Source organism: Notothenia rossii, assembly GCF_949606895.1.
Source record: "Notothenia rossii genome assembly, chromosome: 3".
In the NCBI taxonomy this organism is placed as follows: Eukaryota; Metazoa; Chordata; class Actinopteri; order Perciformes; family Nototheniidae; genus Notothenia; species Notothenia rossii.
The window spans coordinates 38,813,447-38,828,704 of NC_136901.1; the positions used below are offsets into that span (position 1 = coordinate 38,813,447).

At 43.7% G+C, this 15,258-nt stretch overlaps 1 long non-coding RNA gene across 1 annotated transcript; it reads right to left on the reverse strand.

The window, feature by feature from the left end:
• Positions 1 to 6,726: 6,726 nt before the first annotated feature.
• Positions 6,727 to 8,321, reverse strand: LOC307034177. Its single transcript, XR_013806806.1, has 2 exons — positions 7,996 to 8,321; positions 6,727 to 7,202 (listed from the first exon to the last, which is right to left on the reverse strand). It is a non-coding gene; the product is annotated as an uncharacterized lncRNA (long non-coding RNA).
• Between the last annotated feature and the right edge of the window lie 6,937 nt (positions 8,322 to 15,258).

The following is a 15,258-nucleotide window of genomic DNA, read 5'->3' on the forward strand; positions in this document are numbered from 1 at the left end:
TAATAACTGCTTCCAATGTTTGAAACAGATTCACAAACTATGGAGAAGTATTGAATCTTTTTTTATGAGCTGTTATTCATTTAAAAAGCAAAATACTCAAATTGAAGGAAGTACATGTAATGACGTTATTTCTTAAGAACAACTCTCTAATCAATCGGGCAAAATGTAAATCATTGTCATTTGATAAAGCTTTATTTTAGATTGTTGCGGAGGAAGAGAGCATTGATTCGAGTGGGAGTGAATTATAGGACAGTTTGAAATATTCTTTGGAAAGAACAAGTGAGCCCTGACCCAGTCCGGGCGGCAGTGCCCTTGAGCAGGGCACCGGACCCCCAAGTGCTCCCTGGCACATGCTCTAGTGCACCTATGTACTTGTAAGGTGTGTGTAAAGAAAACAGAGTGGAAACTGAATGTTCCCCCAGGGGAGGTCCATCTTCTTTCTCTTCTTCTTGGTGATCAATAATCCAGGTCCCTGTTGGAGTCAGTCAGAGCATTTCCATAGAGAGACACTTTGCATCAGCAGCACCATGCTCCAGTGCTCTGGGACACTTTATAGTCCTGAGAGTTGAGCACTGGATGACTGACAGCTGTCCTTCATGACAACAGAAGCCACAGGAATCCTCCTCATCAAGAACATGACTTTGATCTGCGTCCTCATCTGGACTCTCCTCTGCTGCTGCTTCACAGGTAAAGTCCAGAGAATCAAACTCCTCTCCTCTGTGAACATCCGTCCCTCTGAAATGAAGCGGACAAAACCATGACGCTGCTTTCTGTCTTTGTCTCTCCTCAGAGTCCAGAGGCCAGGTCACAGTGACTCAGCCTGGAGCAGTGAGCTCTGCTCCGGGACGCTCCTTCTCCATCACATGTACGACCAGTCAGAATATTTATAGTGACGAATTAGCCTGGTACCAACAGAGAGATGGAGGAACTCCTAAACTGCTCATTTACGATACTAGCACTCGACAAACAGGGATTTCAGAGCGTTTTACAGGCAGTGGATCAAACTCTGACTTCACTCTGACCATCAGTGGAGTCCTGACTGATGATGCAGCAGTTTACTACTGTCAGAGTGAACATTACATCAACAGTCAGCATGTGTTCACACAGTGAAAAAGCGTCGTACAAAAACCTCCCTCAGTCAGACCGAACAGGAACTGAACTGACAGCTGCAGCTGGAAGCTACTGCAGAGACTGATACACTTCACTGAGGACACACACACACACACACACACACACACACACACACACACACACACACACACACACACACACACACACACACACACACACACACACACACACACACACACACACACACACACACTCTTCTGAAATATTTCTAATAATATATTAAAAGAATGAACTCATACACACAATGGTAAAATACTAAATCTGTAAAAGCCACACTAAACTCATTGGTCCTCAGCTTCTCTTTGAACAGTGTTCACTTCTGTCTCACTGGAGTGACTCCCAAAGATCAAAAGTCCCGACTTCAAATCAAACATCAGCTTCACTTTAAAGTCTGCAGTGAGGTAAATCCAGCATGCCCTGATCATGAGACGTTTGTGACCTCCTAGTGATACAGCCCTGTAGAAGATCAGAGATAAAGGAGGCTGTCTGGACATGTAGAGTGCTAAAACACACGTAGGAATCTGAATGACAACTTCAATACAATTTGTTTTGAAATAACTCAAAATAAAGCACAAACTAAAATATCTGGAGAAATGTTCAAGTCCACAGGAATTGTCCAACTCAAAAAATGAAATCCAATGTCAATGACATAAAGGCAAATATTTAATTGAAAGGAAACAACGGTTTGAAATCAGCATCTCTTGGACAAAAAATAATAAGGCAAGGCAAGTTTATTTATATAGCACTTTTCAGCACGTGACAATTCAAAGGGCTTTACAAAATAAATTAAAAGACATTTTAAGAATAAATACAGTAAAACACATTTTATAATGGCATTTTACAACAATTATTCAAAAGCAAAGATAATCAAATAAACACAACAGGTACAGTATACAATACATGTCATACTGCCAGAGCCGGCCCGACCCATTAAGCGACATAAGCGGCCGCTTAGGGCCCCCGATAGCAAAAAGAAAAAAGGAAAAAAAAGATTTTTATCTCAGTGCACCGTCACCGTGATAAGTATGTTTGATTAATTTTTGTTAATATGCCTAGATTGCCTACTCTCAAAGTCATGTATTATATTATTGAGTCAATAATATAATACATTCACCGTTCTTTACCTGAACCTAATCATGACACTAGAGAGGAAGGCAGGATTGTAATTTCCCGTGTTCAGTGAATGCAACAGAGGCAAGACACCAGACCAACCAGAGAGTTGAATGGAAATAAACATCTGTCTTATTGGCTGACAGGTACCTATCCTGTGAGCTGTGACAATGTTTAAAATTATCTGTCAGTCGGACTCAGAGTTTTTGAAGATGGACATAAGAAAAAAGATTCTTAAAAAATACGACAATTCTCAAGTGGTGGCTCACACAACAACCCCAGAGCCACCACTTGAGCCAGTTACACAAGGTATGTAAATGTCAGTAAACTTCCAAGTTAAGCGAACATGTAAGCAAAGCATAAATTACAGCTACATTGACGTTACTTTGAATCGCGGGGGTAAGCTAAACCGTGAGCAAGTAGCTATAGCTAGCCAGATATATTAAATAAAGACTTTGTCATACAATCTAAATGTAATGTTTTTTAGCTTAACCTGGTGATTTCAAAGAAAGCTCTCTGGGAAATGTTGACTTACTGTTCGACATGAAGCTAGAGGCTACCTTACAGTACACAGTTGATCCTGAGTCCTTTCAGTTAAAGTGTTTCATAGTTAGCTTAGCTAAGCATCAACCTAGCACTGAAATATATGGATGTTATTTGACAGTATTTCTGAGAAAAAGTCAGCTGAAATGGTGGCATAGTTTCCACTGCTTTGCGTGTCGACAGCATGTTTCAACGTATTTGCAGCAGTAAATGTGGCTGTTTGGCCACTGACGTTGCCATAACAACACCTGAATTTAAATGTGCAACCTCTTTTTGTGACAGATTTTTGCAGGAAATTATAATTCTTCTGAATGATATTCCTGTTGAGAGCTAGTTTCTATGTGAACATTATGAGATGGACAGCCAGAGAGAATAAATGAAAAACAGTTATGAAATACTATATGACAGAACAAGAATACAGTTTAAGTGATTTGTAAAATGTCCATAAAGAAAAATCTGCTTACAGTTCTGTTTCATATGGGTGTTGAGAGATGTATCCATAGATCTCTTAATTTTCCATTTAAAAAAAAATCTTCCCGGGGGACCATGCCCCCGGACCCCCCTAGAGGAGGTTAGGTCCACGGTGTTCACATGCTTATTTATACAATATGTGTGCTTATGCTGACATCATAGGTCAAAAGTTGGTTCTGTGTTGTGTGTAGTGAGAACGCGCTAGACTGAGGGGGGCCCCAAAGCCAAAGCTCGCTTAGGGCCCCCAAAAGTCTAGGGCCGGCCCTGCATACTGCAGTGCGAATATGAACAGCTCAATTAAAAGCAGCGGCAAAAAGTTATGTTTTCAGTCTCGATTTGATAATAGTAAGAGTTTCTGCAGACATGCATGATTCGGGTAGTTTGTTCCAGATTGTCGGGGAATAATAGCTAAATGCTGCTTTTCCATGTTTTGTTCTTACTCTCGGAACCGAGAGCAGACCCGACCCAGAAGACCTGAGACACCTTGATGGTTCATAATTATGTAGGAGATCGTTAATATACTTTGTTCCTAAACAAATTAGAGATTTAAAAAGCAGCAATAGTAATTTGTATTTGTGGTAGTAGTCCAACAAGTACTGAGTCCAACATTACTAATTTTATAAAGAACTTATGGCTACAATCATTTTATCTCTCATCAAATATAGCAGAAGTGGCTTGAATTTGTTCTCAGGAGGGGAATCTGACAGAGAATAACTGAAAAAGTGCACAGTAAAATTACTTCATTTTATAGTTGGTTGTAGTCAAAAAAGTAGCCTACTGAGTCCAACAGTGTCAGTTTTATTAAGAACTTATGGTAAAACATATTTTTATCGCAAATATAGCACAAAAACATGCATTATAGAGTGGCGAACTCACGCCCACTTACTTCCGCATCATGGGACCTTATTCCGAAAAAATAATACATTGAAGTCAATGGAGAGAGAAAACTTATCTTTTGATCCCGTTTGAATTGTGCAATGAATTACACATATGTTGTTTGTCAATCTTAAAAAATCATTTCCATTTCAAAAAATTCAAAGTTTGTCTTAAAACTATTGAAATATAAGACTATGAAAAATACGCAACAAGAAAGACTACAAATCCCAGAGTCGCGTAAGTGCTGTCATAACTGATGTATTCCCTCCAGATAGCTAAAAATACATTTACTTAATGTACTTACTTACTTTAACAAGATGCCTGTGTGCTTTGTACCAGGTTGTTATCATACCAGTAATAGTACCTCTTGCTCGTTCTCGAAGAGCAACTAAAACAAAACACGAGAGTGTACCTTGTTAGCTAATGTTAGCTAGCTGACATTAACGTTACACATTACACTCGTGTAACTCACCGAAACCTTGTAAAGCCGGTCCCGCATGCTGGCTCTTACGGAACCGACTAACTCCCCTTTTTCGTATGTACAGCTCTCAACATTCCCAGACTTGTAGTGATTTTCACCTCTTTTAATACTTTTCGCCTCATTCTGAAAGAAAGAGGTGAAATGTACCAACGTGACGGCCATCTTGGTGTTGGTGACGTGTGCAAGACCAGAGTTGTAGTTCATTGAGCGCTTCACATAAAGAAATGTGTAACTTCACAGTTTTACGACACATTTTAATTTTTTTGACTTTCAAAATTATATTTTAAATTGACAAACATCATATGTGTAATTCGTGGCACAATTCAAACGGGATCAAACGATACGTTTTCTCTCTCCATTGTCTTCAATGTATTATTTTTTCGGAATAAGGTCCCATGATGCGGAAGTAAGTGGGCGTGACTTCGCCACTCTATTGTACTCTTGGGTTGCGTTCCGATAATCCAAAAATCAGCTCCTAAATTCTAACCCTATCTCCTATTCCTTGACCTCTGAGTGAAAGGTCACGGGGTTAAGGGTTAGTGGATAGCAGAATTCAAAAGGACTTAGGAGAAGAGACTGCGGTACTTTAGAGAATCCGAATGCACTTTCACTATCTGACGTGTTTATGATGCGCCAGCGGACGTCATTGTGTGCATCTGCTGCTGTGGGGAAACTATGGAAACTACAGTGTTCTATACAGCGGACTACAACATGGATGTTTAATAAGAACGAGGGACTCATCTAGAGACTCTGCACCGTGCTCTGATGCTGTTGCTTTATGCTTTATGAACAACAGAGAAACATATTCTTCATGACCAAAGTTGGAATTGAAATAAAAAAGGAAAGTGAAATTTATGCTCGTCACCCTCTCCCTCCGGTCCACATTAATACAAATGATGCCAATACGTATGATTGTATGAAAATATCTTAAAATCAATACAAATGTATTTATTATAAACGTTAGTCCTGAACACCTATCACTGTCACCATTCAAACATCTTTTAAAAGTTGAACAAACCCCACACAGCTCAGTGAAATGTGGACTTTATTTGATCATTTCAGTAAAAACTAACGTTCATATTTCTCTTTTTGATTATAATACTGATGAACGTTCAAAACAAAGCACTATGGCAACTTACCACATACGTTTTAAAATGCTTAATAAGCACCGTAACTTTCATGATATCATTTCTCCGTCATGATCGTTTGTTTCCGTGAACGGCCGACTGTTGTGTGACGCAAATGCTGCGGCTGCAAGGCATTGTGGGGCAGAATTTTCTCCTCTCCTTTCGGTTAGGGAGGTCCAGTGGTTCCTAAGCTAAAGGAGGTTATAAAGGAAGTTTGAAACCTCCTTTCCTTTCATTTGGAGAATTGGAACGGCACTTAACATGGCTGCCACTGACGTACGGGTCATTTCACTTGGTTAGGAAGGTTCCTAAGCTAAATGGACTATTGGAACGCAACCTTGTACTAGCGTCAGTGCCGCTTCACGGCCGATTACTGTAAAGGCGCTATTAATCACGCACTCAAAAATGAACACACACACAGAGCAGAGCAGAGCACAAACAAACACGTCATGCGCATTGTGGCATTGACACAGCTAAGGTGATAAATAGTCTTTGCTTTCGTATAATATCAGTTTTCATTCAATCAGCAAACAATCTTTTCATTTAATAATTCCGCAGTTGTAGGCCTACTGTGTCCATTCAATAATATTCAAGGTCATCTTAATTTAGATTGATGTTATATGACTTCAGCAGATGACACCCTGCTTTTATTTCTGGTCCTGAAAATATTTTTAAGTAGAATATTTAAATCATATGTTGTAAGATTAAAGTTTAACAACACATGGAAATCACACATGGATGTATTTAAACATTAGTGATAAGAGAGAGCTTTGTGGTTTACCATGATGTTCATACTATATTTATTGGAACCAATTTGTATTAAAAAAGATAAAACTAGAACGATTTCAGAAGTATAACCAAACCCAAAGATCATTAAAAAGTAATAATGGGAAATATTGACTTGGTAATGTTTTGACTTTTGTGAATGAATGTGAATAAGGTTACTTTTATATATAATATCTCACAGAAATGTAATCAGAAGACATGTCACTTTTATAATACACACATTAATCTTTATTATTGTAAAATGTTGAAACCATCGACTCAAGCAGAAACAGGTTGATGTTGAAACATGTCCTGAGAGCCAGAGAGCAGACTGAGAGCAGTGTGAGAGAGAAAGCAGAGTCCCAGTGAGTCAGCTCAGGACTGGGAACACTGGTCTCTCCTCAGTGTCTCTGAGAGCAGAGTCTGGGAGCCCTGGGTGGCCTCACAGGTCACAGAGACCACCTTCCTCCACTGATCTGCAGAGAGCCTCAGGGTGCTGCTCCAGCTGTAGTGGGCGTCCTTCTCCAGCACCCCGGGGCTCCTGCTCTCCTCCCAGCTGCTGCTGCTGCCGTCCACCTTCCAGGCCAGACTCCAGTCTGAGGGGAAGCCCTTGTTGGCCAGGCACATGAGCGTGGCCTTCCCCTGCTGCAGCTCTTCTGTGGAGGGGGGCAGCACCGTCAGGGTGGGACGGACATCACCTAGGAGAAACCAATCAGATTATAGGACAGGGAGCACACAGCTGTCCATCAACCAGCAGACACTGGGACACCTTTACTGTGAGAGCGTTTCTCCTTTAAGGAGTTTCTGTCAGATGTTGGTTCTGCTCCATCAGTCTCTCACTCACACATTGTTTCACTTCCCTTTAAGAAGCCTCTCATGCAAATCAGCACGGAGACACTTCATACAGAATCACCTGAAATATGTCACACTACACTGGAAATAAAGAACAACATTAGGACACATTTTAAATAGTTGTGGTCTAAATCATCCAAAACCTGAACTCTACAAACCATAATTAAATGATTTAGTGGATAAATGAACAAATACGGGAAATGAAACAATCAATTGAGCTTAATGTGAATCTCAATAATTACCCAGTTTTACAAACTTTAAAATAATGTCTGAAAGAATTCAGCAAATCTTTTTAAATATCCATCGTTATCTTTACTCTGTTCAACCGTATTTAAAAACTGTTTTCGTAATTTATTTGAAAACAGACGGGAGAATCGAGAATAAATGAAGAATAAGCGAATGAAACATTAGCAGTTTCATCATTTCACATTTGAAGATGTTTAAATGACAGCATGTTGGGAATGTATAAAGACATTTCAGGAAAAGCTGCTCCGACTTAGGCTCAATGATGAAGAGAAATAAAGACATGAATACTAATACTATCTAAACATTACAATTAAAATAATATATATCTATCTCTCAAACATTCTAACACAGAATTAAAACGTCATCATATTTAGTTTTTGTGCAGAAACTTACTTCCAACATCCAGTCTGGTTCCTCCACCGAACGTGTTCCACAGTGATACAAAGCCATTGAGCCGCCGTACAAAAAGCTCTCACTGTAGAGAGACACGGCTCTCTGACTTTGACACAAACAAACTCACCAAACACATCCACGGTTTACCCACTTTATATAATAACTGCTTCCAATGTGTCACGATTCTCATGTTATGTCACGTTTATAGTTTTGTAGGTTTGGGTGTTTTTGCTGTTTTCCATGTCATGTTTTCCTTTGGGTTATTGTCTTGTCATTAGTTTCCCTGGTGTGTCTAATGGTCTGATTATGTTCACCTGGGCCCCTGTGTTTTCTCCTCCCTCCTCACCTGTGTCTTGTTGTCTGATTGAGTCTTGTGTGTATTTAAGTTCTGGGTTGTCTGTCTGTCTTGGTCGGTTCGTCTTGTTCCCTGACTAGTTCTGCGGTGAGTGTTCTGTTTTTGTCATTGTACATAGATATCATAGCCTTGAAATAAAGGAAGTTCAGTTTATATCTGCATTTGGGTCCAGCTTGTTTCACAAACCGTGACAGTACGAACCGACCTGAAATATGGGCCCAGCAGATCCTTTCGAGCAAGAGATATTGGAGTTAACCGTTACTTTGGCTGTCTGCTCTAGTCGATGGTTGGGAGCGTCCAGGGGTCAGCAGCGAGAGGCTGTTCGGGCTGAGGCACACCAGAGGGCAATGGAGAAACCAGGTTTAGTTAAATTCTTACCTGGCTGGATTTTGGACTTCCTCTCAGTGTGTGATTCCCGGCCTGCTAGCCCCAGGCATGCTAGCTCCATGTCTCCCAATTCCCAACTTGGCACCATACGCCTTGGTGGGTTCCGTCTGAAGTCAACCCGTGCTTCTGCCCCAGTTCCTGCTCCTGTCCAGGAGTCATATTCTGGAACTCGTCTGGCTTATGGAGGTCCACGGAGTATTCAGGCGGCTAATAAGAGGAGGAGTCGCAAGGCCAAGCTAGCAGCTCAAGCCCCAAGAGCCATGTTTCCGGCTCCAGAACCGGACCTTTCAGCCATGTTTCCGGCTCCAGAACCGGACCTTACAGCCATGTTTCCGGCTCCAGTACCGGCCCACACAGCCATGTTTCCGGCTCCAGAGCCGGCCCACACAGCCATGTTTCCGGCTCCAGAACCGGACCTTACAGCCATGTTTCTGGCTCCAGAACCGGACCTTACAGCCATGGTCCCGGCTTCAGTGCCAGCTCCAGTAACCATGGTCCCGACTCCGGCTCCTCGTCACCTGCTGACTCATCGGCCGATGCCAGCTCCCCGAGTCCTGTTGGCGTACCGGCCGACTCCAGCACCTCGTCTCCGGTTGGCTGTCCGTCCGACGCCAGCTCCCCGTGTCCTGATGGCTGTCCGTCCGACGCCAGCTCCCCGAGTCCTGTCGGCATACCGGCCGACTCCAGCACCTCGTCTCCTGTTTGCTGTCCGTCCGACGCCAGCTCCCCGTGTTCTGTTGGTGAACCAACCCACTCAAGTGTCGTTGGAGGTCCCGCAGACTGCCCTTCTGCCGGGGGCCCTGCCAACCCCATGTCCTGAGCCGTTGGAGGTCCCGCAGACTGCGCTTCTGCCGAGGGTCCTGCCAACTCCATGTCTGGTCCCGTTGGAGGTCCCGCAGACTACTCTTCTGCCGGGGTCCTGCCAACCCCATGTCCTGTGCCGTTGGAGGTCCCGCAGACTACTCTTCTGCCGGGGGTCCTGCCAACTCCATGTCTTGTCACGTCGGAGGTCCCGCAGACTACTCTTCTGCCGAGGGTCCTGCCAACTCCATGTCTGGTCCCATTGGAGGTCCTGCAGACTACTCTTCTGCCGGGGGTCCTGCCAACCCCATGTCCTGTGCCGTTGGAGGTCCCGCAGACTGCTCTTCTGCCGGGGGTCCTGCCAACTCCATGTCTGGTCCCGTTGGAGGTCCCGCAGACTACTCTTCTGCCGGGGGTCCTGCCAACCCCATGTCCTGAGCCGTTGGAGGTCCCGCAGACTGCTCTTCTGCCGGGGGTCCTGCCAACCCCAGGTCCTGTGCCGTTGGAGGTCCCGCAGACTACTCTTCTGCCGGGGGGCCTGCCAACTCCATGTCGTGTCCCGTTGGAGGTCCCGCAGACTACTCTTCTGCCGGGGATCCTGCCAACCCCATGTCCTGAGCCGTTGGAGGTCCCGCAGACTGCTCTTCTGCCGGGGTCCTGCCAACTCCATGTCCTGTGCCGTTGGAGGTCCCGCAGACTACTCTTCTGCCGGGGGTCCTGCCAACTCCATGTCTTGTCACGTCGGAGGTCCCGCAGACTACTCTTCTGCCGAGGGTCCTGCCAACTCCATGTCTGGTCCCATTGGAGGTCCTGCAGACTACTCTTCTGCCGGGGGTCCTGCCAACCCCATGTCCTGTGCCGTTGGAGGTCCCGCAGACTGCTCTTCTGCCGGGGGTCCTGCCAACTCCATGTCTGGTCCCGTTGGAGGTCCCGCAGACTACTCTTCTGCCGGGGGTCCTGCCAACCCCATGTCCTGAGCCGTTGGAGGTCCCGCAGACTGCTCTTCTGCCGGGGGTCCTGCCAACCCCAGGTCCTGTGCCGTTGGAGGTCCCGCAGACTACTCTTCTGCCGGGGGGCCTGCCAACTCCATGTCGTGTCCCGTTGGAGGTCCCGCAGACTACTCTTCTGCCGGGGATCCTGCCAACCCCATGTCCTGAGCCGTTGGAGGTCCCGCAGACTGCTCTTCTGCCGGGGTCCTGCCAACTCCATGTCCTGTCGCGTTGGGGATTCCGCCAACTGCTCTCCTGCCGGGGGTCCTGCCGGTCCTGTGTCCTCTTCCATGGGGGATCTTGCCGACACCGGCTCCTGACCGGCCTCCGGAGCTGTCTGGTCTTCACCCCTCCTCGGACTCTGCCTTGCCCCCGGGCCGTCCGCCCGAGATTCCCTCCATGGACTCTGCCTTGCCCCCGGGCCGTCCGCCCGAGACCCTTCCTCCAGACCCCCTCCACCCACCCTGCTGGATTTTTGTTTTTTTGGGACGACTGGAATCCGTCCCTTGAGGGGGGGGTTATGTCACGATTCTCATGTTATGTCACGTTTATAGATTTGTAGGTTTGGGTGTTTTTGCTGTTTTCCATGTCATGTTTTCCTTTGGGTTATTGCCTTGTCATTAGTTTCCCTGGTGTGTCTAATGGTCTGATTATGTTCACCTGGGCCCCTGTGTTTTCTCCTCCCTCCTCACCTGTGTCTTGTTGTGTGATTGAGTCTTGTGTATTTAAGTTCTGGGTTGTCTGTCTGTCTTGGTCGGTTCGTCTTGTTCCCTGACTAGTTCTACGGTGAGTGTTCTGTTTTTGTCATTGTACATATATCTCATAGCCTTGAAATAAAGGAAGTTCAGTTTATATCTGCATTTGGGTCCTGCTTGTTTCACAAACCGTGACACAATGTTTGAAACAGATTCACAAACTATGGAGAAGTATTGAATCTTTTTTTATGAGCTGTTATACATTTAAAAAGCTAAATACTCATATTGAACGAAGTACATGTAATGACGTTATTTCTTAAGAACAACTCTAATCAATCGGGCAAAATGTAAATCATTGTCATTTGATAAAGCTTTATTTTAGATTGCTGTGGAGGAAGAGAGCATTGATTCGAGTGGGAGTGAATTATAGGACAGTTTGAAATATTCTTTGGAAAGAACAAGTGAGCTCTGACCCAGTCCGGGCGGCAGTGCCCTTGAGCAGGGCACCGGACCCCCAAGTGCTCCCTGGCACATGCTCCTGTGCACCTATGTACTTGTAAGGTGTGTGTAAAGAAAACAGAGTGGAAACTGAATGTTCCCCCAGGGGAGGTCCATCTTCTTTCTCTTCTTCTTGGTGATCAATAATCCAGGTCCCTGTTGGAGTCAGTCAGAGCATTTCCATAGAGAGACACTTTGCATCAGCAGCACCATGCTCCAGTGCTCTGGGACACTTTATAGTCCTGAGAGTTGAGCACTGGATGACTGACAGCTGTCCTTCATGACAACAGAAGCCACAGGAATCATCCTCATCAAGAACATGACTTTGATCTGCGTCCTCATCTGGACTCTCCTCTGCTGCTGCTTCACAGGTAAAGTCCAGAGAATCAAACTCCTCTCCTCTGTGAACATCCGTCCCTCTGAAATGAAGCGGACAAAACCATGACGCTGCTTTCTGTCTTTGTCTCTCCTCAGAGTCCAGAGGCCAGGTCACAGTGACTCAGCCTGGAGCAGTGAGCTCTGCTCCGGGACGCTCCGTCTCCATCACATGTACGACCAGTCAGAAGGTTTATAATGGAAACGATTTAGCCTGGTACCAACAGAGAGATGGAGGAACTCCTAAACTGCTCATTAAGCAAACTACTAGTCGAGAAACAGGGATTTCAGAGCGTTTTACAGGCAGTGGATCAAACTCTGACTTCACTCTGACCATCAGTGGTGTCCAGACTGATGTTGCAGCAGTTTACTACTGTCAGAGTGTCCATCTCATCAACAGTCATTGGGTGTTCACACAGTGAAAAAGCGTCGTACAAAAACCTCCCTCAGTCAGACTGAACAGGAACTGAACTGACTGCTGCAGCTGGAAGCTACTGCAGAGACTGATACACTTCACTGAGGACACACACACACACACACACACTACTCTCTCTAAGTCCCCTCCTGAGAACAAAATCATGCCACTTCTGGGATAAAATGATTTTTTGCCATAAGTTCTTAATAAAATTGGTACTGTTAGACTCAGTACTTGTTAAACTACTACCACAAATACAATGAGGTACTTTACTATACTCTTTGATTAATACTCTGTCAAACTCCCGTACTGAGTACAATAATTCATGTTTTCTGTTATATTTGATTACATGTTACTTATTAGATGCTTTTATCCAAAGCGGCTTCAATACTGTGGACAATACCCACAGGAGCAATTTGTGGCGAAGTGTCTTGCCCAAGGACACAACGACATACTGACTGCAGTGGGGTTTGAACCTGTGAACCCCTGATCCAAACACCAACGCTCTATCTACTGCGCCACACGCTTGATGAGGGACAAAATGATTTTTTGCAAAAAGTTCTACAGGAAATTGATGTTGGACTCAGTACCACCTGGACTACTAGCACAAGTACAATCAACTACTCTTACTGTGTACTTTTTGATTAATATTCGGGCAAACTCCCGTCCTGAGTACAATAATTCCTGTATTGTATAAGAACTATGAATTATTGAACTCAGGAAAGAGTTTAACCAAGTATTACTCAAAAAGTGCAGACTAAAAATGCTTGATTGTACTCGTGCTAGTAGTCCAAGTAGTACTGAGTCCAACAGTATCAATTTCATGTAGAACTTATGGTAACAAATCATTTTATCCCTCAACAAATATAGCAAAATACATGAATGATTGTACTCAGGAGGGGAGTTTGCAGGCCCGGCTCCAGGATGAAATGACTGAGGGGGCTGTTAGAAAATCAGAGGGGGCGATTTTTTTTTCACAATAACGAAAAATACTGTTAATGTAATGAATTGACACACCAAGCTTTTTTCCTTCTCACTGCTCTACAATATCTTTGCTTCTTTATTTGTATTCCGGATTTACCCCTCTCGTTCTGTTCTTTTCCTCTGATCTTTAATAACAGATAGTACATTATTAGATGGCTGCACTTTGGTTAACAGACTAGCTTTGATTTCCTCAATTTATAAATGGACAGGCTCTGTAATTATGCCATAACCTTTTCTCCTCTATCCCTTAACTCGTCTTCCAATACAGATTTACTTACTTAATATCTACTCTATATCAGAATTAAAGAAACATTCATCTGGTAGATTTTTTATTTCCAGGATTGAATGTTCAAACCAAGGCCTAAAACCTGGCATTTCATAAGAAAGTGACTAATATATAAACCAAATGTAATATTGGATCAAATACTACACCAAATGGACAGACACAGATTAAAAGTGAAGTCCCCTGGTTTGTCTCTAGAGTCTAACTGCCATGAGAAAAACCAGATCAATGTTCCACAATCCGTCACTAGATGTCGCTCATTGTACCAATATGGTTGATATAATACATAACATATTATTATTCTAGTAAAAGGGCTGACTTTGGCAAAAACCTGAGCGATCGAGAACATACATTCGTAACTTACCTCGTTTAAGGCACTTTTGTTGTAATACTATGGATTTAGTTGACACTACATGCCGAGTTTCTTTTGTCCTATATTTCGCGGGCAGGTACATTGAATTAGAAGTAGAAGAAGAAGTAGAGGTAGAAGAAGAAGTCGTAGAAAAAGAAATACGCTCACGCTAAAAACAGGCACAACACTGTTACTCTGTTTTTACTGACATGTAACATTTGATTTCACCTTGCTCTATGTTTTTTAACGCACATTAAAAAACGGGAACATTTTCGGGAGTTTCAACCGGGTACCGAAAACGGGGACTCTGCCCGGAAAACAGGGACGTTTTGGTCACTCATCCGACTGTGTTTACAGCTAAGCACACACGCTAACATTGAGACTAAAAGCTGGCTTGGGGTTGAGGCTTTTTTACACGTTGCTTGTATGCCCACATATCTGAACTAGACATAGTAACGTGTGTTGGGGGAAATTATTATTTAAAGTTATTTAATAATTGTGACATTTATTTTACTTTTCGATGGATGAATGATGCTCAAAGTGAGGGGGCAAAGAATACCACTGAGGGGGCAATGCCCCCTTTTACCCCCTCGTGGTGCCGGGCCCGCAGCAGCAGCATAGCGAGACAGAGGCAGGAAGACCTGGCAGCTTAAATAGAGTGGCATGTTTAGGAGAATGTGTTTAGTTGATTGTAAGAGGGACGAGGTGCGTCACGTGTTAATGTATCATTGGTGCTCGAGTTGACTTCCTGAACTAGCTCGCAAGCTTCGCCCCATTTTTAAGAGTATTTTTGTGCAGCTGTTGCATGAATATTTCACCATTAGAGAATGACACAGAGTCATTGTACTCTTTAGAGGAAGATTGTGTGGCAACAGCATATCTCCAATATAAGTGGATTTCATTATCTTCAAGTTTAAAACCTGAAGATTCATTTGGGATTCATTTAGATATAGTCATAAACCTTTAATAAACATTATATTGTCGTTTGTCACCTATTCCAATTTGAAAGACTAGATCATTTAATGGATTAGAACATTATGACAAAAGTATATAATGATTATCCCTTATTTTTGTTTTGCCTCAAACATGAATTGAATCAATTGAAAGGGTAATGAAATCTGTTACACAG